Genomic DNA, 23,362 nt, shown 5'->3' with positions numbered 1-23,362 from the left:
AGACAGACTGCTCTTACCATGTGAACTCAGAGCTTACCTGGTGGTCATTTGTTCAGAAACAATGATGAGCAGATGCTAAACTTCTGTGGTGGTTATTCCCCTTTCAGGTATCTTTGTATGTATAAGGACTTCAGGACACCAAATATATTTTATATATATATATATATATATATATATATATATATATATATATACATACATACATGCAGTGGTAACACAGCATAGTGCCACAGCAGTGATCCATTCTGTTTTTAACTAAATGAATGAATGAGTTATGGTGTGTCTGTAAACGACAACAAGAATTTGAAAGTATTGTGGCCATTCTTTCTTTCACTTTCTTCGTGATCACATATTGGAGATAACAACCAGAAGCATCTTATATTTTATGGGGACAGTGTATAAAATTGAAAGGAAGTTATTTGATCACAAAGAAATTATCACTGATATGGCTCGTTGGGTGTGAAGACCATATGTATGTAAGTAAATAATGGAATTACTTACCTTGGTTGACAAATCAACAACAATGATGGCAAGAACCTCAACAATGCAAACGTTGACAAATAACTAAATTGTGCATGTGCCAGGAAAATCCTCACTGCATGCAAAAAAAGACTTTTTGAGGAGGGGTCCCTCTGCACCCCCATGTGGGGAGTTGTGCCCACCATACCCTTTGCTAATTATATATACAAACTCCGTGACTGTACAATCCCTGAGGAAAGGGAATATTCCCCTACCCAGGGATTGTCAATCTAGTATACCTGTCGACCATCTATCATCTGTATATGTCAACCAAATGTAGTTGACCACCTAGCATTTCGACCAAATTCCCAACTCCTGCATGTGAGCGTGTGTGTGTGTGTGTACATAACTGAAAGTTGAAATATGGCATTGTGGTCATTCAGTGTTATTCCGGTCTACCATAGGGATACACAAGAAGTAACTATGTTTTGGGATAGGAAAGGAGTCCAGTTGGGAAAGCACAGGACCATTACATGATCACTGTTGAATGGACTCTGAAGTAGCTTATCAAGGGCGCACTGTACACGTCTGTGAAAAATGAGACAAAATACACTTCTGTGGCCATTATGTACTTCACTTTCTTCACAATCAGCCTTCAGAAGTGTACACAGAAAGTGGCTTTCTGTGGGAAAAGCTGTGTATGACAGCAAAGAGCAATTACAAGATCACTGTGAAACAAATACTGATACAGCTTGTTGAGTGGTAGCAAATGTTTCATAGAAACAAGTTAGAATATATTACTTTGGTCGGTAGTGGCTATCTTTTGAGAAAGCATGCTACATGTGTAAAGAACACAGCAGTTACAGGACCACTACTGAATAAGCACTAATCTAGCTTGCTAGGAGTAAAGTGTCTAGGGGCAACAAAATGAAATAAATTACTATGACCATAATGTTTTTTTTTTTTGCTTTATGCTCAGTGAGACATTACAACTGCCAACACAGAAGGTTATCTTTTCCTGGGGGCAAGGCTTTGTGGAAGCAATGGTCATTAAGATAATTACTATTAAATAATCAATGATATGACTTGTTGGAGAGTACTATATGTATCTGACAGCAACACTGTGAAGTATGTTACTGTGGCCATTATACTTACATGACTACTAATCTTCAAAGGTGATGTCCTCTCTTAGAAGAGGACATTGTGTGTGTGTGTGTGTGTGTGTGTGTGTGTGTGTGTGAGAGAGAGAGAGAGAAAAGAGCTGAATCTAGTGTTTGTTGTAGTTTAGAAACACTGAAGATGCAAACCCATGTTTTCAATTTCAAGTTGTTACTATACTGTTATACCTTCACAGTCTCCCTAATTTTCAAATTCACAGACAGTCCTGCTAATAAGGCAGTCTAGGGGAGCGGCATTTACTAATTAGTCATGTGCCCCCCGAACTATTTGCAGTAAGGCATTTACAAAGCTGCTCCTAGCCTTTCGTAGTAATGAATATGGCCAAATAACTGTGTTCATCTATCACAGTACAGGTAAGAGCTGGGGATGTTACTGGTAAGGTGTTGTTAGTGTATGTGAGGGGGCTACCTGTGTGTGTTTATCTGCCTAGGAGGTAGAACTGAGGGGGTTAGTGAGGGTATAGGTTAGGTGCGCTTGACTAAATGGTGAGGAAGCTATGTCTCTGTGTGACTGGAATGAATATGAGTGCGTGTGGAGAGAGGGTGGTTTGGGGTGACTGTCGCACTTAACACACATCCCTGGACCAATAAGCAATACTACCAACACTGGATGGGGGTGGGGACTACTAGCCATCAGGGATAATGCTCTAAACCTGTGCCTGAATGTCACTTAGAATGGGGATTGGGAGGTGGGGGACTACTAGCTGCCAAGGATAACTCTTTAAACTTGTGCCTGAATAGCACTTAAACAGAGTTTAATTGCGAAAGCAAAGAGCAATTGCAAGATCATTGTGAAACAATTACTGATATAACTGGTTGGTGGGTAGCATACATATGTCTGACAAGAATAACTTAGTACACTCGCGCCTGAGCAGCACTTACTTGTAACATGGGTTGGGGAACAGTAAACCATCACTCTCAACCAAATCAGGGACAAATCCAGAAATAATCAGAGAACCCTTTTAAAATACTAGTACTTTTAACTATATACATTGACAGAACATGAATTAATATACATTTTCTGAAGTAAAATAAATCTACAGCTCTAATTATTGTCATTATTTATTAAGGGTAATTCAACTTTTCCTCAAACATCACCAGTTTCAGGAAGGATTAAAAGGGACAGAACTAAAATTTGAGTAAAAAATCAGGGACATTTGAGAGATGTGACCCAGATATCTGGGAGAACTCTTGAAAATCATGCCATTAACAGCACATACGCATAATGTAGGTTGGAGAGAACACAAGACAGCAAGGAAAATTCTTCACTAACATGTGGGTGGGGGGGCACACTAAGCACCAGGGTTATTCTATACAGGGTTCCTTAAAGGCAGTAAAAAGGACTCCAAGCTTGTACCCACCCACCTTCCATAGAAAAGATTACTCACTCCTCTGCGCCACCACTAGACATCAGGGATGTCCCTTATAAAATCCTCAGTAGTCAAAAAAAAAAAAAAAGTGAAGTACGAAGGGGTGGAACAGATTCAAACCATGCACCTTTGGCACAGGAAAAGTACAGTTTTGTACCTACCATAAATGTAGATGTTCGAAGATCCACATTGCTGCAGTCCTTACACTTGGGTAGTCCGCCGTCCTCGGTCGGCCCGAATATCAAAGTATAAGGCTGACGTCGGTCAAGGCGCATTTGACTGACATCAGGACGTCAGGGTACAAATGCGCATGACCGACGTCATATCCTCAGTCTTTTCTTGCCCCAGATGTCAGAAGACCCTAAAAATAAAGGTCAAAACCAAAAGACAGCAAACAAACAACCAACCATCCTAGCACTAAAAATATGTACAATATATACAATATACACCCTATTGACAACCCAACCCACACAACCGCCTCTAACTACAGAGGGGAAGGAGGGAGGTAAATTGGACTGCAGCAATGTGGATCTTGAACATCTACATTTATGGTAGGTACAAAACTGTACTATGTTCTTCATCTCACATTGCTGCAGTCCTTACACTTGGGTAGAATCCCAAAGCAGAGGTAAGGGAGGATGGCCAAACTATAAGGAAGCAGGAGCTGCCAAAATGCCCTGCAAAACAGCAGTGGCAAAACCAGCCCTGGATTTAGAGTAAAGTGGTAGGTGATAATGCCTAGAGAAAGTATGCACTGAACTCCAAGTAGCTGCCTCCAAAATATCCTTAGTTGCCACCCCCCTCAAAAAAGCTGTCGAAGTGGCAGTAGCCCTAGTGGAATGAGGCCTAATCCCAGCTGGAACCTCCTTGCCATGATGGGAATAACAGAAAGCAATGCAAAACCCAATCCACTTAGAAATAGTTTGTTTTGACACAGGCTTGCCCTGAGAACTCAAAGCAAAAGAAACAAACTACTGCTGAGACTGCCTGAACCCTTTAGTTCTGTCCAAATAATATCGCAACTGCCTGTGTACATCTAAAGTGTGCAAAATCTTTTCCCCTTTATTTTGGGGATTTGCATAAAAAGTAGGCAAATGAATAGTTTGGTTTAAAGCCACACTAGAAACCACTTTAGGCATAAAAGAAGGATTAGTACGTAAAGATACCCTATCCTTATGGAAAATTAAGAAAGGCTCAACCGCCATAAGGGCCTGCAACTCAGAAACCCTTCTTGCAGAGGTAATAGCCAACAAAAAAGCAGTCTTCCATGATAAAAACTTTAATTCAGTAGTAGCTGCAGGCTCAAAAGGTTGTAGAGTGAGTTTCTCCAACACAAAATTGAGATCCCAAGCAGGAGTAGGAGCTCTTAGTGGGGGTCTTATATTCTTTGCCCCTCTAAGACATTGCTTGAACAAAGGATGAGAAAACAATGGTGGGTCACAATCATAGTGAGCCGAAATTGCTGCAGCATGAACCTTAATAGAAGAGAAGGACAAACCTTTGTCCAGTAACTCAGTAAGATATTGAAGAGCCACACTTAAATTAGGCTCAGAAACATCAAAATCCTTTGCTGCACTCCAAAATAAAAATCTCTTCCATTTATCTGCGTACACTTTCCTTGTACTAGGCCTTCTAGCTTCCAAAATAACATTCAAAACTTGCTGTGGAAGTGGAGGCCCACTATGGTTCAAAACAGAACATGCCAGGCTGTTAGGTGCAGAGAGTGAAGCTTGACATTGAGCAAATGACTGTCCTCCTGAGACAACAGGTGTGGAATCGAAGGCAAAGGCCATGGAGGCTTCCGTACCAGGCTTCTCAGTAATGGGTACCAATGCTGTCGAGGCCAATCTGGAGCTATCAAAATCATCCTTGGCTTGTCTTGTCTGGCCTTTAGTAGTACCTTTGGGAGGAGAGGCAGAGGCGGAAAGGCATACACATGAAGATTGCTCCAATTGAAAGAAAGAGCATCCACTTTCCAAGCTGTGGGATGAAACCTTTTTGTGCAAAACTTTGGCAGCTGGTGGTTTAGTGGAGAAGCGAACAGATCTATGTCTGGAGTTCCCCATGACACTGTCAATTTCTGAAATACATGAGGATCCAATTTCCACTCGTGGGGATCCATAATTTGTCTGCTTAACACATCTGCTAAGGAGTTCTGTGCTCCCGGCAGAAACCTTGCCTGAAGAGTTAGCTGTAAACTGAGAGCAGTCTCCCACAAAATCATTGCTTGCCTGCATAGATAAGAATGTGTTCCGCCTTGCTTGTTGATGTACCACATGACAGTTGTGTTGTCTGTTAGAATCAACACCTGCCCTGGAAGAAGTAAATCCTTGAAAGCTATTAATGCAAACTGGACTGCTAACATCTCTTTCAAGTTGATATGTAGATGTTGTAGTCTGGCAGGCCACTTGTCTTGTATCCACTTTCCATTCAGATGAGCTCCCCAAGCTTTGTCTGAGGCATCTGTCGTTAGAATCTGACTCGCCTCTGGCCGGGTCACAGAGAGTCCCTTGTTTAGGTGACATTCCTGAGCCCACCACAACAATTCCTTTTGAATGCAAGGTATTATTTGAATGACAGTGTCCAAATCCTGGCAGTGCTGTGTCCATACATTTTGAGATACCATTGTAGCTTCCTCATATGCAGTTTGGCATTGGGAAGCACCAGAATACAAGATGCCATGAACCCCAAGGCTTGAAGGACTGTCCTTGCAGTCAGCCTGGACTGATGAGACAACTGATGAAAGTAAAGGGAAAGATTCTTTTGTTTGTCCGGGGTCAAAAGGCCATCTGGGATGCTGTATTCAGTCTCACACCCAGAAAGCACATGTCCTGAGAGGGTACTAGACTGGACTTTATTTCGTTCACAGAATACCCCAGGCATCTTAGCACTGCTATCACATAATCCAAATGATGAAGAAGCTCGTCCTTCCTTGAGCCAGAATCAGGCAATCGTCCAAATAAGGATAGATCTGTATTCCTTTTAACCTGAGGAAAGCTATCACTGGAGCCAGAACTTTCGTGAACACTCTGGGCGCAGTAGATAAGCCAAAGGGCAATGCAGAGAACTGATAATGAGAAGTCCCAGCTCAGCAGATACTTCCTGCAACTCAGTCTGACAGGAACATGAAGATAAGCCTCCTTGAGATCCAAAGTTACCATCCAATGATCTTTGCCCAGCAGAGGTAAAAGCTGCTGTAACGTCAACATTTTGAAATTGGGAATGTCCAGATAAGTGTTGAGGATAGATAAGTCCAAAATTGGTCTCCACGTGTTCCCTTTCTTTGGTACTAGGAACAGGCGAGAATAAAATCCTAGGCCCACTTCTGGCATAGGGACCGGCTGTATGGCCCCTATTTGGATTAACAGAGAAATTTGCTTGTGAGCCTCTATTCTTTGTTGAGGAGGAACGTCTGGCATGCCTTTGAAAGGAGGCAAGGTATGGAAATAAAACCTGTAACCATGGTGTATGATATCCAATACCCATCTGTCTTGGGTAATTAAACTCCAATTTTCTTTGAAAAGTGCCAACCTTCCTCCCAAAGGTGCTGCCAGACGAGAAGGCTCTGGCAGCTGAAAAGGTAGGTCATTGGGTCTGTTTACGAAAGGACTGACCCCTGCCCTCACCGAAGACTGTGCAGGAGAACTCCTGTTCTAGGCCTGAGAGAGCCCTGAGCTCTGCCCCTACCACGTCTAGATCTACCCCTAGACTGGGAATCATAAGAAGGATCGTCCACCCCTTAGTAGGCCAATTTCTACTAAACTTTGGAGGCTGAACCTGCAAAAATCTTTAACAGTCTGCATAGACTTAGCCTTGTCTTCCATTTTCTTTAAAACTGCCTCAACAGGAGAACCAAACAACACATCAGATTGCAAAGGAGCATCTAAAATCCTTGTTTTAACATGGTCAGATAAATTCTGATCCCTCAGCCAGGCGTGCCTGCGAAGAACTGACCCAGTGGCAGCCACCCTAGGCGAGGCCTGTACAGCATCAAAACCACATTGCAAAGAATGCTTACCCACCTGTTCAGAAACATGTACTAAATCTTGTAACTCTTTACAATCAATACCTTCCGCCAGAGCATCAACCTTAGACTTCAATTGTAAAAGGAGATAGTTTTGGTATTTCAACATGTGAAACTGGCAATTCAAAGCCCTCATAGCTAGAGTGGAAGAAGTATAAACTTTCTTTCCCCATCTATCCAAAGCCCTGGCCTCTTTATCTGTAGGAACCGGATTCTTGACAACAGAAGCCTTAACACCTTTAGGCCCCTGACTAACAGTTTCTGCGTCTGCCCTAGGACTCTTAAAAAGATACTTATGAGCTTCAGGCACCCTGTAATACCTATCCGGTTTAACAGGAGCAGGAGGCAAAGAATCAGGATTAAGAGAAGCCTCTGTAAAAACATCTTCCACCACATCCAAAACAGGAGGTATAGCCAAAGGCCTATGCTGGGGTAAAAACAAAAATTCCCTAAGCCTTTTCCTGGAATCAGAGAAGTCCTGACCTTCCCACTTAAAATGCTCCCTCATGGAATGAAGAGTTTCTGAAAAAGAAAAATCCTCAGGAGGAGAAGCAGAAGGAGTAGAATCATCCACATCAGAATCAGAATAAGGAGAATACTCCTGCAAGTCTTCAGCCGAAGACTCTGAAACATCCGAAGCCTGCTCAAAACTCCTAGCTCAGGCTCCACCCTAGGTCTCTTATCAGGAGGGGCAAAGAACCCCTAATCAAAGTAATCAAATCTTCTGCCATTTTAAGCATATGCTTCTTGGGCACAGTTCCTGAAGAACTAGGTGTGACACCAACTGAAGCTAAACCTGGCCTGCCTCTGGGAGAAGCCTTGGAAACAGAAGGAGAGGGCCTAACCACCCTAGGAAGGGAGGGGAGTATAGTAACCTGAGAAGCCTCTTCAGCCTGACCTGCCTCCTGAGAGGCCACATCCTGCAATAACAAAGTCTCTCCCTGGGATCCCAAAGAAACCTCCGGTGGAACCACCGGCTCCACCGACACCTCTAAAGAACCGGCGTCCGGTACGGACGGTTCTTCTAGCCTAGGCTTAACTGCTTTGTCCTTGCGCTTCTTCGAAGAAGCGGGCGTCGGAGCATCCAACGGCATTTTATAATTGCACCGCTTCCCGAAGACTAACCTGGCACAATCTAACCTTCTCTTTATAGTGCGCTTATTGAATCTAGCACAAGAGCGACACCCAACAACATCGTGCTCAGGCCCTAAACAAGGAATACACAAAGTATGATAGTCTCTATGTGGTATCTGTTTCCCACAAGAAATGCAATTATTCACTTTTTCTGACATCTGGTAAACCACTGAGGCAAGAAAAAACTAAAATATTCCCCAACGGGGTACTTAGCCAACTTGACTCGGTCTGAAACTCCGAAATCGAAAAATTTCAGAACGCCAACCGGCACTTGCAATGCTGCTTCTGCATCGGACCATGTGGCAAAAAAGACTGAGGATATGACGTCGGTCATGCGCATTTGTACCCTGACGTCCTGATGTCAGTCAAATGCGCCTTGACCGACGTCAGCCTTATACTTTGATATTCGGGCCGACCGAGGACAGCGGACTACCCAAGTGTTAGGACTGCAGCAATGTGAGATGAAGAACATCCTTAGCATTAACTGATAAGTTAGTGCAGCAGGGTTTTTACTGACACATGATTTTGTTCATTATTCTATGGCTGCAGCAGTTTGTGATGCATGAGGGAGAGAGACTGGGAACCCTAAGCATAACTCTCACCTTTGTAGTACAAGACATCAAAGCAAAGCCTTAATCATAGATGGATGTTGATTATTCACCCTACAGATTGAAAGTCATGACGATAACCACTTTTTGCAGTAATAAGCATTTACTGAAGGACATGAAGTGTGAAACTCGAATGTCTAGCATTAAGGACAGACTACAATCACTCATGAATTACCAGGGTAGGGAAAAAAAAGACATTATGGATGTTCTGACAACAGGAACATGTATGGCTTATGTAGTGTGTTTGCGTATTTGTGGGAGAGTGAATTGGGGGGATGCCTGTGCCAACATGATACAGACACCACTGTTTACCACAGGAGAGCGATTTGCACTCATGCTAGTTAATTGCTATTTAAAGACATGCAAATTAGCCAACAATGATGTCTTTCCTCACTGCTGCTAAAGAGTCTCTGAATTGGAAATCTCTACATCACAGAAACAGGAACTTTTTATCACAGCTCTTAACACGATGGGTGGGGTTCTTTATGACTCCTGGAGCAGTTCACAGCAAATGCTAAATTTATTATTTTTTTTTTTTTTACTTTTTCTCACAGTAGGTGAATATGTGAAACAAAATCTGGACAATAAAATACTAATCTCTTGTTGGTCAATACCTCCCCCTTTAGCTATGCGTTATGGAAACACAAGCCTCCAAAGGGGTCTAGTTCCAATTTCTAAACATGCAAGCTTAATCAAAAATCATATTAATTACTCAACCAATATCCAGAGCAGATCATATATTGCAAACTCAACTTCTGCCTTTACTCTTTGTATAAATCTTTAGCTGGCTAATAAAAACAAAGTAATTAATATTTATTTGATTACCAGAATCTTCTTACACAATGCATTCACTACTAAATGTAAACAAAAGTTAAGTACTTTCTAACATGACAGATCTGGGTGAGCAGGTCCTTCCTGGGTAAATGACAGGCTAATATTGGCAGATGTCAAAACAGCTTTGCACCTTGAAACTTTCTCAGGCTACTAGGTTCCTGAAAGTTTAGAATGTAGACCTTTTTCAGCAGATCTTTGTTGTGCCACACAGAGTGGACAAAAATATGCATACACAAGCCAGTTCCACTGGCATAAATTGATGCAGCACTGAATACAGTCCAGATGTGTCTTCTGGGGCTAGCATGGAAAAAACTGCCATGCCTCTCCTCCGGGACAGGGAAAGGTAGAATTGTTCATCCAATCCAAATCTATTGTTATGGTAAATATGCAGCTTTCATATATGACATGAGAAGGTCCATCCTCAGTGACACAGCATAAAAATAACCATCATGGGTGGCCTTCCACATGGGAACATACTCTTATCATTTCAGCTACAAAGACCTATACAATTGCAAAGTACCTTGCCAAGGTAAGGGAAAACCGCTCTTGTACTTTACAAAAGAAACACCGAACCAAGCATGTCCAAGGGTCAGCTTCCAGTGATTTCTCCTGTCCACCTGGTGGATCTGGGCATACTGGGGCAATGCAGCAATTGCCTCAAGTACACAGACAACCCTTTCCTCCTACCACCCAACACTACAACCTGCGAGAGATGCACTTACATAGCCAAACTGGAAGCAAAGCTCTCTCCAGCCAAGACTGTTCTAGACAGTCAAGAGGAGAAGGTTAACACCTGCACTACACCTCAAGCAACACAGCCCTTCAAAACACATGCCACCAACATCCACACAGATTAACACTAAAGCCACTTATGCAGAGGCCTTTAACATTAACCTGCCCAAACAACAAGAACCTCCGAAGCTGAAACACAAACACTAATCACAACCAAAGTGACACATAGCTCAAAACACCAGTGTGCCACCAAACAGCAGCCCCTAAGACAAGACAACATACCCAACACTTTAGTCATAGGTAACTCTGTAGTCAGGCACACTGATGTCCCACTCACCAGACTGAACAAGGAGAAAATTACTGTCAGCTGCCTTTCGGGTGCCAGGATCCGCCACATAACGCATGCACTCACTTCACAACAAGTACAAATACGACTCTGTCATTGTCCATGTTGGAGTGAATGACTTCAGACATACTTCCCTGGGCTACATGAAAAGCGAACTGGAAGAGCTTTCATATCATGTGGTCCAGGCGGGTATGACCCTAGCCCTGAGTAGCATCCTGCCTTCACCCAGAATGATACCACAGTATAAAGACAAAATGATTGACTTCAACAATTGGCTAAGTTTCTGGTGTCATTCAAAGGGGATCCAGTATCTGTCTCTGCCTGGCATGACATGATCAACAGACCACGATGCTTTGCCAAAGATGGTCTGCACCTGTCGCCCCTGGGATTCAGGTTACTGGCCAAGGCTCTTGCCACCCCTATAGTGCCTTTTTTAGGCAAGGCTCAAAGGACAAAACCACCACCATAACAGACATAAGCATGCAAAATTTGAAGGTAATGCTACTCAATGCTTGAAGTCTAAACCTCAAAATGCACTCTCTGGAGGCACTCCTAAAAATGGAGAACATCAACATCTGTGCAGTAACTGAGACCTGGTTCAAGGCTCCAGAGAGCTCCCCTGCAATACCAGGCTACAACTCTTACCACACTTTTCGGATACCAAACCAGGACTGAAGCACTAAAGGCGGAGAAGTGTCCATATTCACCAAGGATATTCTCACTTCCAGGCTAGTTGCCTAACACAATGCATCGGAAAATCTACAGGTGCAACTAACACTAGGTAAGACTGCAATCCAAATTGTAGCTTGCTACAGATCCTCCACCATGCCCCAAGATTCTCACTACACCTTTCTAAACATACTGGAAAATATTAAGATACAACCAAAACCCTAATACTGGGTGAGTTCAACTACCCTGCCATTAATTGGGAAAACTACTCGGGTAGTAACACCTTTGCCCAACGGTTCTTGGAATTAATAAATTCCAATGCCCTGGATCAACTAATCCATAGTCCCACCATGGGCTCAGATATCCTAGACCTGGTTATTACCAACATGGGAGATTGATGCTCCATACCAGTGGTCACCGCCTTGTTGGTCAGGTCTGACCATAAGCTAATCACCCTTGATGTCCACATCCCACCCCCACCCCACAGTAGGGGAAATCTCCATAAAAAAACTTCTCCAAAGCCAACTTCATGGTACTCAAATCATAAGTGACAAACATCATGACACCCATGCAGATGGGAACTGAACATTCGACTGCTGAATCCTACACTAAGGCACTGTACAAGCACATCCACTCGTGCATGAATCGTGCCATTCCAAATAGAACCAAGATGCTCTTCTTCAAAAAAAGGAAGCCAATATGGTGGTCCCCTGCCATAAACAAACTATACAACAGACGGAAGAAACTGTTGCGGAAAAGAGGAAAATCCCAGGATGCAAAATACGCCCTTACCAGCCTCAGTAAGAAGCTGAGATCCCTCATAAAATCCTCCAAAGCTAGTTACGAAAATAAAATTGCCAAATATTCCAAGGACAACCACAAGGCATTCTATAATTATGTCAAGTATCTAAAATACCAATGCTCATATCTGCTTTGAGCTACAACAGAATGACATTAAATATACTGATCCCAAGGATATTGCCAATATCCTGGCAGATCGATTCAATGCCAACTTCACTCCCCCTGTCACCCCCTAAAGGGCCCATCTCAATACCAAAAGACTGCCAAATTCTGGTAATCGTGGCCACACGGGTAAAAAATGCACTCTCCAAAGCTATGAATACAGCATCCATGGGACCAGACGACATCCCGGGCTGTGTACTACATGAACTGCAAAATGAACTGGCACCTCACCTAAGTGTCATGTTTAATCATAGCCTCACCTCAGGCTTCGTGCCCAATGAGTGGCGCACAGCTACAGTTATCCCACACAACAAGGGGGGAATCCACCTTGGATCCCGGGAACTATCGTCCCATCAGTCTGACGAGCCTGATCTACAAAGCCATGGAACACATTATCATGGAACTTATAAACAAAGACATTGGTAACCTTCAAACGCTGAATTACCACATAAGTGGCAGTAAACTAAACACTGGAAATGTGATAAGGAACTTAGGGACACAGGTGGACAGTGGTCTCACCATCAGTAAGCATCGGCACCACAGTCAGGAAATCCTTCTATGTGGCACACCTCATCACTAAGGGCTTTTCATCCAGAAAAAAAGAGGTCACTGTCCCTCTGTACTCATCCCTCATTAGACCCATTATAGAATACAATGCCCCATTTGGTATGTACCTCACAAGACATCTGCAACAACTGGAAAGGCCACAGAAATATCTCACTAAAAAAATTAGAGGCCTAAAGCAGATGCCCTATGCTGACAAAAACTCTAGCTATACTCTGTCGCATATCACCTACTCAGAGGCAATCTCTGCTTAACATACAAGGCCATGTCAAACCCAGAGCTGTTGGGACATGCTATACTTAAAGAAATCCCAATCCCTCAGAGTCGCACGCTCCAGAGATCTAAACCTGGTCATAACAATGAATAAAACATGCTGGGGGGACAGGTTCCTGACCCAGAGATGCCCCATACTCTGGAATAGACTGACCATATATGTCAAGCTGAGCACCTCTTTGGCCCTTTTCAAAAGGAACCTTGGTGACTGGATGGGAGATAGGAAATTCACCCCGGGGATCACATCAGTTGCCCTGCTAGACAGGGGACCAGGGAAATAAATATTTTGGGAAGAAATAGCCAGGGAATTGTTATGGCTAAGCTTGTATAGGCCCTAGGGTCGGTAGCCTAGTACCAACCTATGAACCTCAATATCACATCTAACCTCTAGTGCTTCTCTAGCTGTATTAGGTGAAGACCAACCAGCTGCTACACAAATATCATCTAATGCTGTCGTCTGGGGAAAAAGGCCCAAGTAGCAGCAACTAATTTGAGATGAAAATGTCTGTCCTCATCAAAAAAACAGGACTACATCTCCTAGCCCTTAGTCTGCTTGACATATAAACTTTATTAGGTTACTAGGTACTCTCTACCCTTAATGCTCTGCAAATAAGCTTCCTCTTCAGATCTCTCTCTCTCTCTCATAGCATGCAACTGTTGTATCTGAGAAATGCTGTATATACTATGTGTAAAAATGTCAGAGGTGGTACTCTATATTTCTGTTATCTTTAGTTGCGGAGTCTATTCCTGGTTTCTTTGTATTTCCCAGATTAAAGCATTTAACATTTGGCATGGGAGCCTGCTGAAGATGGCAGGGAGAGGACAAAAATGATGAGGCATTGCTTGCTCAGCTTTTCTTGGGGAATGGTAGGGGGGTATGCTAGGGACATGCATCCAATGCAGAACAGCTTTGATGGTGGTACTGCAGCTGTTAGAAATTGTTAGGATGTGTATTGGGGCAGAAATTAGAAGGCTCTCATCACCTCCTAAGTGAAGGAAAATTCCTCACACTTCCAGTACACACCATGATGATAGCCCAGCACGTCAGAGGCACACCTCTCAACTGTCTAGATTTTCACCTCATATTTTGATCTGCTCCTCAAAAAAATCATGTTTTTCTGGCAAATTACTGAGGAATAAAGTCACTAAATAATGACAGACATTTGTTTCAGCCTTCATATCCTTCAGAAAATACATAACACAATGTCACTGATTCTAGCAATTTTTAAGTTTATAAGAGCAATATTTAAAATTTGTCCCTATTTTTAGGCCTTTGCCCCTTCATTATATTTGGTTTTGTCCAGATTTCCTGTGCCAAAAGGTTGACAGGTATGGTTAGGTAGGAGGCAGGCCTTAAATGAAAAAAAAAGCTGGTTGTAAGAACCATACATGACACTGGAGGTAACCAAGTTCCTTTTCACCTCTAGCACATTGCTGTCCACTTTCCATCCCTCCAATGATGGCCCTGTGCAAGGATGCCAGGCCAAACCCACTGTTTTACTTCCCCTCCACCCTGTCAAGGAAGATGCACCCTGGGGTGGAAGCAGTATTCGAGCAAGGAGGTTGGTCAAAACTGGAGGGGATGCCTGGTAGTTAATGGCCAGTTGGGCACTCAAGGGGAAAAAAAAAAGACCTCTGAGCAGAACAGATGGGTCAGTTGGCCCCTGCAGGATGCCTCCCGAGTGGCTGTGGCAGCCCTCCCTGCCAAGAGACTTTGGGAAAAATAGATGCAAGAGGAAATACTTGGCTCCACTCAAACACCATTTTCACTCCAGACATTAATGATGATGATGGGGGCTTAGAATAAGCACCTTTCCTGCAGATGACCCCAATTTTAGAGAGGTTTTAGAGATGATGAGGCCAAAAGGGGTTTGTCCTACAGACTCCATGGCCTAATACATCCTCCAGGAGGTCTTTCCTTCCCCCAATCCTTTTTACTATGTGGTTTTCCAAGTAAAGTGGTACAGCTCATGATCACGACAACAATGGACAAGGGGAAAACACCAATGTTCTGGCTATTGTCCTGAAAATACCAGACAAGATCCTTTGGTCTCCTAAAGACAGAAACTGAGACACAACAAAAAAGGCTCTTATTCTGCACAGTCCCCACCATCTAACCCCCTGGATAAGCAGTCCCAATGAACAGATTTGTGAAGTGGATTCATAGATCCCCACATTTACTTAGGTGGCTGTGAATTCTCTGTTCTATAGTCTGCATTTCCAGTAAGAGCTGGGCCACTTGCTGAAGAGGTTGTTAAATGCAGATGAAGTTTAAGTTGCTCTTTCAAATAGTCACATATGCCATTGCATATTTCACCACTTAGCTCACAATTCCACACATAATAGAGCACAGGGCAGCAGGCACTGGCTTAACCCTCCCAATTACATCTGGCCGTCTCTCATAGGTTACAAAAAGAACACCAAACTGATTTTGCTAAATTACTTTTTTTGATGAGTCAGCACTTCTCATGCATGCAGTTAAAGCAGAACTGATAAAACAAGACCTGCACTGTCACTGGTGTGAAACCTGAAACTTCTCAACACCAATACACCAGAATGCAGAAAAGCCTACATCAGCAATGGTTCTGAAGTGAACTATGGCAAACAAATAGCTGTTCTGGGAAGGGCTGCTATAGCAACTTTCAAAATAGTCACTGACCCAGAGGTGGTGGTAACCAACAGAACTAGGGATACTGCTGTCTCCCTTGGGGGGGGGGGGGGGTGCAGAAAACTTGATTCCTAAGGACTTGCCCAACTGTCTCACTCTGGAAGCAGTCAAGGGTCATCTGTCCACTCACTCAGTGGTGTGACTGCCACAGCATGGGACAAGTATATCAGGACAATAATAGCCAGACACTTTAAAACTCCTTTCTAGAAAACACCATTCTCTTATTTTGCCAAATATTCCACTCCATCAGAAGGGTGCAGAAATAAGAGGTATTAAAACTCTTGCAAAAAAAAAAAAAAAAATCCCTAAAAAACAAAAACAGGCCATTCAAGAGGTCTTGCCAGAAAAAGACTCATTTTTTGCCCTAGGTTCTTTTTAGTAACAGAGATGGTCAAGGTCCTCAAGCCCACACTTGATCTGAACACTCTAAACCAATTTAATTCCACTTGGTCCTTTCACATGGTCGTACAGCAGTCCATCTTTCCCTGTCAGAAGATGACTGGATGGCATACATGGACCTACAGGATGGCTGCATTCACATCAAAATCCCAAAGGCATACAGGAAGCATCGCTGCTTCTGGATTGGAGCCAGTTATTACCAATTCCAGATGCTTTTGTTTTGGCTCATGTCAGCTCTAGAGTGATCACTAAATGGTTTGACTGCTGCTACGCTGAACCATTGGGCTGAAAGGGATCAAAATATTTTTATATCAAGATGACTGGTTCCCAGCTGCTCCAACAAGGTAGAGTCTAACTTTTGTGAGAGAGACTGTTCAGTCTCCTCCAATCTTTGGAATTCACAGTGAACAATGCAAAGTCCTATATGCAGCCCACTCTGAAACTCACATTCATCCAATGCTCCTGCAAGGCTTTTCTACCATACAGGATACTTCCTCCTCTAAATACTGTGAATCAAATAATTCAATCACATTCAGTTCAAGCAATTTTTGTCTGGAATATTACATCACAGTACTGCACTGGACTCAAAGTTCAACAGTAAAAGATATCTAAACCTTAGAAGGTCTACTTGTTATTGTAGATGCACACAATGAACCTACATCTAGGCAGTCCATTTCTAGATTTTACCTCGGCTGTGGCCATCCCATGGATACATCTGCCTTGGGGGTGCATTATTTTGGGCTGATGATCCAAGGAGTACAATACACATCAATATTCTGGAGTTGATGGCAGTCCTCACACAGCAAGTCTTTCAGGACTTCCTTCCCTTGAAAGAAACTTTTGCATACACCAATAACATGGTAGTGGTATTGTACTTGAACTTAAACTCACTCTTACACCCTCTGCTGAGAAGCGTTGAGGATAAGGAAGTGGACTATGTCTATGAACTACTTTCCTGTACCTTGAAAGAAGCTAGTTCTTTAAGAGACAGAATAATTCACTATTTACTAATGACACACAAGTGATTTAAGCCAGTTAGTAGTGCAAAAACTCCTTCATTGTTGGGGACAACCTTGTTGTGATCTATTTGCATTCCCCATGAGCACGAAGTAGAAGCAGCAGCTCTTCACTTCTTCCTCCCTTGTCAGGAATTCCCAAGGATGCATTAATACAGAAGTGGACCCATGACTCCTTTATACTTTTCTTCCATTTCTAGATGTCAAAGTTTATCCAAAAAAGCAGGGGTTAAGAAGCTTGAAAATCATTATCATGGCTCTGTACAGGCCTTATCGAGTTTGGTTCCTTGTGTTGTAGCCTCATCTTCTGCAGAATCCTTTGTGTTGGAGACCCTTCAGAACACACTCTAATCTCACCCATCCAGCAAGCCTCATGTGGACCTTAACTACCTTCATATAACCACATGGGAACTCCAGATCCATTAATGGCCAGAGATCCTCCTTACTTTTATCCACAGACCTAACACCAGAAAAACATACAAAGATAAATGGACATGTTTCTCTGTACAGGCTACTGATAAGGGTGTACTCTCATTTACTGCTCCTGTTGGCAGCTACTTTGGACTACCAACATATATTTTTACTTGTGATTTAAGTTACTCCTGCAATAAAGTACACCTAGCAGCAAATTCAAGTTTTGCTCAAGATGCTAATTCTTCTTCTTCTTCCCTGGCATTCCTAAAACTTTATCAGACCACGGGGTATTTTTCTCATTAGTTGTTTAAAAAAGATCCTGCTCTTCTTTGGAATTTGTGTATTATCTTTGACTGTCAAAGTAGCTTTAGAGTATATGCCTTGGAAAACTTTTTGGTGGTCATTACTTCTGACATAAGTTTTGAATTGCAGGTCTTGTGCATCAATCCTTCTTACCTGTTATTTCATAGGGATAAAGTGCTAATCTTTCATGCCCAAGGTTACTACTAAAACTAATCTAAACCCAGTTGTTAAATCAGAGTTTCTTCTTTAGAAATTACAGTATAATCCTGTTATAATGGAATCTTGGCTATAAATGGACAAGGTCCGCAGGTCCTGAACGTCCACTCACATAAATGTGTAGAAAGAGCATTGGATATAACGAACTCGCTTATAAGTGAATTTCACTCATACTGGACTAATAGGTCCTTGTGGCTGCTGACAGGTGCTGTCTTATTTGGTTATAATGGAATACTAGTGGTGTCATGCAGCAAGTTTTCACCGATCAGATGGATTGATTAACGAACGACTGTCACGCTCTATACATAGCTATGACGTAGCGTTATGTAACATGGATGCACAGCGGGAGCACTACCACATTGCCAATGACCCCAGGATCCTGCTTGGGCCCAGAATGGCTTCTACGGATGTCTTCCCAGGCCCTATTAACTATTTTTGGAAGGTCATAGCAGCACATGCGCTTTTATGTGTGTGTGCTGTTTTGTGTAAAATGGCGGAGAAGTCTGCTAGTTCAAAGAGATGTGCAATAACTCTAGACTTAAAACATGAAACTGTTGTTTTAAAAGAAAATAAAAACAAAACACAGGCTGACATCGCACATTAGTATGGTCTTGCTAAGTTGACAGTTAGTGATACTTGGATTAACCATGAGAAATAGAAATACTCTGCACAGTTTGCTGACAGTAGCAAGAAAATGTGCAGGTCTACATATAATGACATTGAAGATGCTCTTTTGCTTTGGTAAAAACAAGCATGTTTAGTCGGTGCACCTGTGTCTGGTGCAATACTGAAAGATAAGGAGGCTAGTTTTGCCTGTGAACTTGGTCATGGAGACTAACTCCAGTGATGGCTGGTTGGATAGGTTTAAGTAATGATGGGCTGTTATCTTCCGCATTCTGAGTGGAGAATCACCACCAGAATTGGCCAAGGACTGGCTGCAAAATAAACTAACATAGTTGCTAGACTGCAGAATAACAATCAAAGGAGACAGTTGCCATGGCGGCAGAGAAGGGCATTTTACTTTATTGTTTGCTGTGAAAATAGACAGATCTGAAAAGCTACCACTGTTAGCTATCAGTAAGTCTGCCAAGCCATGATGTTTCAGAGGTGTGAAGTCAATGCCAGTGCAGTACAGCCGCAACTGCAAAGCATGGATGACTGGCAATCTGTTCAGCGAGTGGCTGATAGGATTGGACAGAAAATGTCAATAAAACTGCATGTACTGATAACTGTAGTGCACGTGATCCAGGTGTTGCCAAACAACTTAAAGCAATACAATTGGAGCTTCTGCCACCGAAGTGTACCAGCCAGCTTCAGCCATGTGATGTGGGGATTATCCAGAACTTTAAAGTTCTGTACAGAAAGCGACTTTTGAGAAAACTTATCATGGCCAATGAGAACAGCGATCTGGACAATTTTTGCAGTTGTTATACTCCAGAGTATGCATTGGGCATGTTCAGTTTGGGAAAATGAAACAACAGCTACTACAGTCAGCAATTGTTTTTTGAAGGCAGGGCTTGTCAAGAACATTCTATCCGATACTACTACTACCAAGACCACGGATGATCATCCAGCTCTACAGCATTGTCTGCCTGTGACTGTCACAACATTTTCGAATGACTGATGGTACTGCATTTCCTGGACTAGACTACTTAATTGGAAGAATTTCTTGTAGTTGATGAGGCAAGTCCAGTCTGTACTGACTGGCCAGGTGATTGTAGCAGACGTTAAGGTGAAGTCTGCAGGTGTTGACTGTGCAGCAGGTGTCAAATGCACACAAAGGGATAACAAATCTAGTGGTAAGGTTCCAGTGCCACCTCCACCATCAACACATGAAGCAAACAAGGCACTGACAATGTTGCAACGTTACACTGAACATAATGTTAGTGACACAGTTGAGTCAGATGATCTGATGATTTGCACTGGCAAATTAGATGCACACGTGGCTAAAATGGCAGAAAGGAATGCAGTGAAGAAGAAACTGACTGATTACTTTGCTTCTCAGAAATACATTACAGTACTGTACATGTAAAAATATTACAGTTTGATAAGTAATTATAGTGTAAGGCATGACATGTAGAATGCCGCTTCACAGTGTTCCACATTTGTTTGCCAGCAGAGAAGGTGTGCATTTGTGTGTGTGGAATATAAGTGCAAGATTTTCTGTTGACTCACATTGCTGTAGTTAGAACCAACTCCCAATAGTCCGGTGTTAACTATAATGTTTTCTGATATGGATGAGATAGGGGGCAACCACTTATGACATCCATTGTTTGTTGACAATTTTGGACCCCTCCCTCTATCTGCATGGCCCTACCCTCCTCTCTTCGGTGAGGACGTCATAAATGGATGCCGCCATACCTGTACAGGCTGATGACCTACTATAAAGTACAGTTGTATACACTTACCATAAATGTAGATGTTCTAGTGTATTCACTGTTGCAGTCCTAACAGATGGGTTGTCCGGCTCCTGGTAGCCCTCAGTCGGCCAGAATACCAAAGGTAAGTAAAAATGACGTCGGTTGTAAAGGACATCAGGACGTCCAATACAAAAGGAGGCAGCCAATGTCACTTCCTCAGTCTTTCTTGCCAAAACAGTTAGAAGCCCCCAGAAAAAAGGCTAAGCCAAATGCCAACTTGACAAATAATATCCAATTCAGCCTGTACCTCAGGAAAAAAGAATAGGAGAGGACCAAAAAGGGGGAAGGAGGGAGGGAAACCAGGACTGCAACAGTGAATACACTTGAACATCTACATTTATGGTATGTGTACACAACTGTACTATGTTCATCGTGTTTCACTGTTGCAGTCCTAACAGATGGGTTGATTACCAAAGCCCAGTGAGAAGGGAGGAGGAAACAACAGAATCAAGGGTTGGAGATAATGCCCTGCAACACAGCAGTGGCAAACCCTGCCCTGGCTCTGGAAAACAGAGGCAAATTCTAATGTTTTGTGAAAGTGCTGAAGACCAAGTGGCAGCCTCCAAAATATCTTTAGTAGGGACACCCCTTAAAAAGGCTGCAGAAGTGGAAGCTGCTCTAGTTGAGTGGGTCCTAACCCCTTGAGGAGGAACCTTGCCATGAAAAAATAACAAAAGTTGCTGCAATGTGCAATCCACTTGGAAATGGTTTGCTTAGAAATAGCCTTGCCCTGAGCTCCAGGGGCAAAACTGACTAATAACTGAGCTGATTTTCAAAGATTCTTAGTCCTGTCCAGGTAAAACCTGAGCTGCCTGTGCACAGCAAGAGAATGCAGGATCCTTTCACCTTTATTTCGAGGATTAGAAAAGAAGGTTGGAAGGTGTATGAACTGATTTAGAGTCAAGCTAGAAACCACCTTAGGCATAAAGGAGGGGTTGGTTCTCAAAGAGACCCTGTCTGGATGGAAAATAATGAAAGGCCCCACAGCCATCAAAGCTTGCAGCTCCGAAACCCTCACTGCTGAAGTTATAGCCAAGAGGAAAGCAGTCTTCCAAGAGAGAAACTTTAAATCTGCAGAGGCAGCTGGCTCAAAAGGAGGAAGAGTTGAGTTTCTCTAGAACAAAATTAAGATCCCATGCTGGAGTAGGTACCCTTCTGGGAGGTTTTAAATTACAAGCACCTTTGAGAAACATTTTCATCAAGGGATGAGAGAAAATGGGCTGTTCAAAAGAACAATGAGCAGAAATGGCTGAAGATGGAGCTTGACAGAAGAAAAGGAAAGACCACCCTGAAGCAATTCAGCCAGGTATTCCAAGATCAGAGGAAGGGTAGGCTGAGAAGAAGAATCCCCTCTAGCCTGCCTCCAATGTGAAAGCCTTTCCCATTTGCCAGTGTAGGACTTCCTAGTGCTAGGACTCCTGGCCTCCCTCAGCACATCAACCACCTGCAGAGAAAGGAAAGAAGATAGGGAAGGAGTAAACTATGAGCCATGCTGCCAAGTGAAGGGATTGAAAATGAGGATGCAGAATAATTCCCCCTTCCTGAACCAAAAGATCTGGCTTCAGAGGAAGATGCCAAGGAGGGAATTGAGAGAGACTACGAAGCAGCGGATACCAATGCTGTCTGGGCCAGTCCGGAGCTATGAGAATAGTCCTTGGTCGTTCATCCCCGATATTCAACAACACTCTGGGTAGAAGAGGAGGAAAGGCTTAAACTGATAGCAACATCCAAGGGAAGGACAGAGCATCCACTCTCCAAGTCCTGCTGTGATGCTGTCTGGTGCAAAAGAGAGGCAGAAGGTGATTGTCCGGGGAGGAGAAAAAAATCCACCTGAGGTGTGCCCCAACATTGAATGATGCTGTAGAAAACTGTCCTGTTCAGCTGCCACTCCTGAGGATCTAGGGTTCGCCTGCTCAACTGGCCTGCCAAAACACTGAGCCTTCCTGGAAGGAACTGAGCTAGGAGAAGCAGGTCCAGGGATGCTGCCATGGACCAAAGATTCATGCTTTGTCTGCACAGGGGGTAAGAGTGAGTCCCTCCCTGCTTGTTGATGTACCACATGACCATGGTATTGTCTGTTCTGACAAGTAAGGTCCCTGGAGAAAGAAGGTGCTTGAAGGCTAGTAAGGCTTGTTGAACTGCAATCAACTCTTTTAGATCCATGTGCAGGTGCATCTGCTGGGCGTTCCACCATCCCTGTATGCATCTGCCATCCAGGTGTGCTCCCCAGGCATAGTCTGATGCATCTGTAGTCAGAACTTGAGGGGCAGGTGGTGTCCAAAAGGGCATGCCCTTGTTTTGTAGAAAGGCTGTTGCCCACCATAGGAACTCCGTCTGCAAAGATGGAAGCAGAGGGATGATATCCAGGTCCCGAGTGCGTTGACACCAAATGTTCTTGAGGTACCATTGCAATTTCTTCATATGCAGTCTTGCATATAGAATCATGAGAATACAAGATGCCATGAATCCCAGAGCTTGCAGGTATTTCCTTGCAGGGAGCTGGGACAGGCTTGCCAAGTCCTTGAAGTAAACTGAAAGAGTTGTCTGCTCCTCCTGGGTGAGATACATCACCTGGGCGGCTGTGTTCAGACTCGCTCCCAGGAATGTTATCTCCTTGGATGGTACCATTCTTGATTTTTCCTTATTGAGAGCATAACCCAGGGAAGAGAGAAGAGTCTTTACGAACTCCAGATCCTTTAATAGCTGCTCCTGAGAACTTGCTTGAAATCAGACAGTCGTCCAAGTATGGGTAAATCTGAATTTTCTTCTGTC

General features: G+C 43.2%; 1 protein-coding gene across 1 annotated transcript in view; it reads right to left on the bottom strand.

Annotated features, from left to right (window-relative positions):
- The window catches only part of BTBD1 (BTB domain containing 1), a gene marked incomplete in the record, with an annotated part of 873,751 nt that overhangs the window by 1,315 nt on the left and 849,074 nt on the right, over nucleotides 1-23,362 (bottom strand).

Source organism: Protopterus annectens, chromosome 7.part0 (genome assembly GCF_019279795.1).
Source record: "Protopterus annectens isolate FY-2018-M chromosome 7.part0, PAN1.0, whole genome shotgun sequence".
Lineage (NCBI taxonomy): Eukaryota > Metazoa > Chordata > Ceratodontiformes > Protopteridae > Protopterus > Protopterus annectens.
This window is presented reverse-complemented; position numbering and strand designations above follow the sequence as displayed.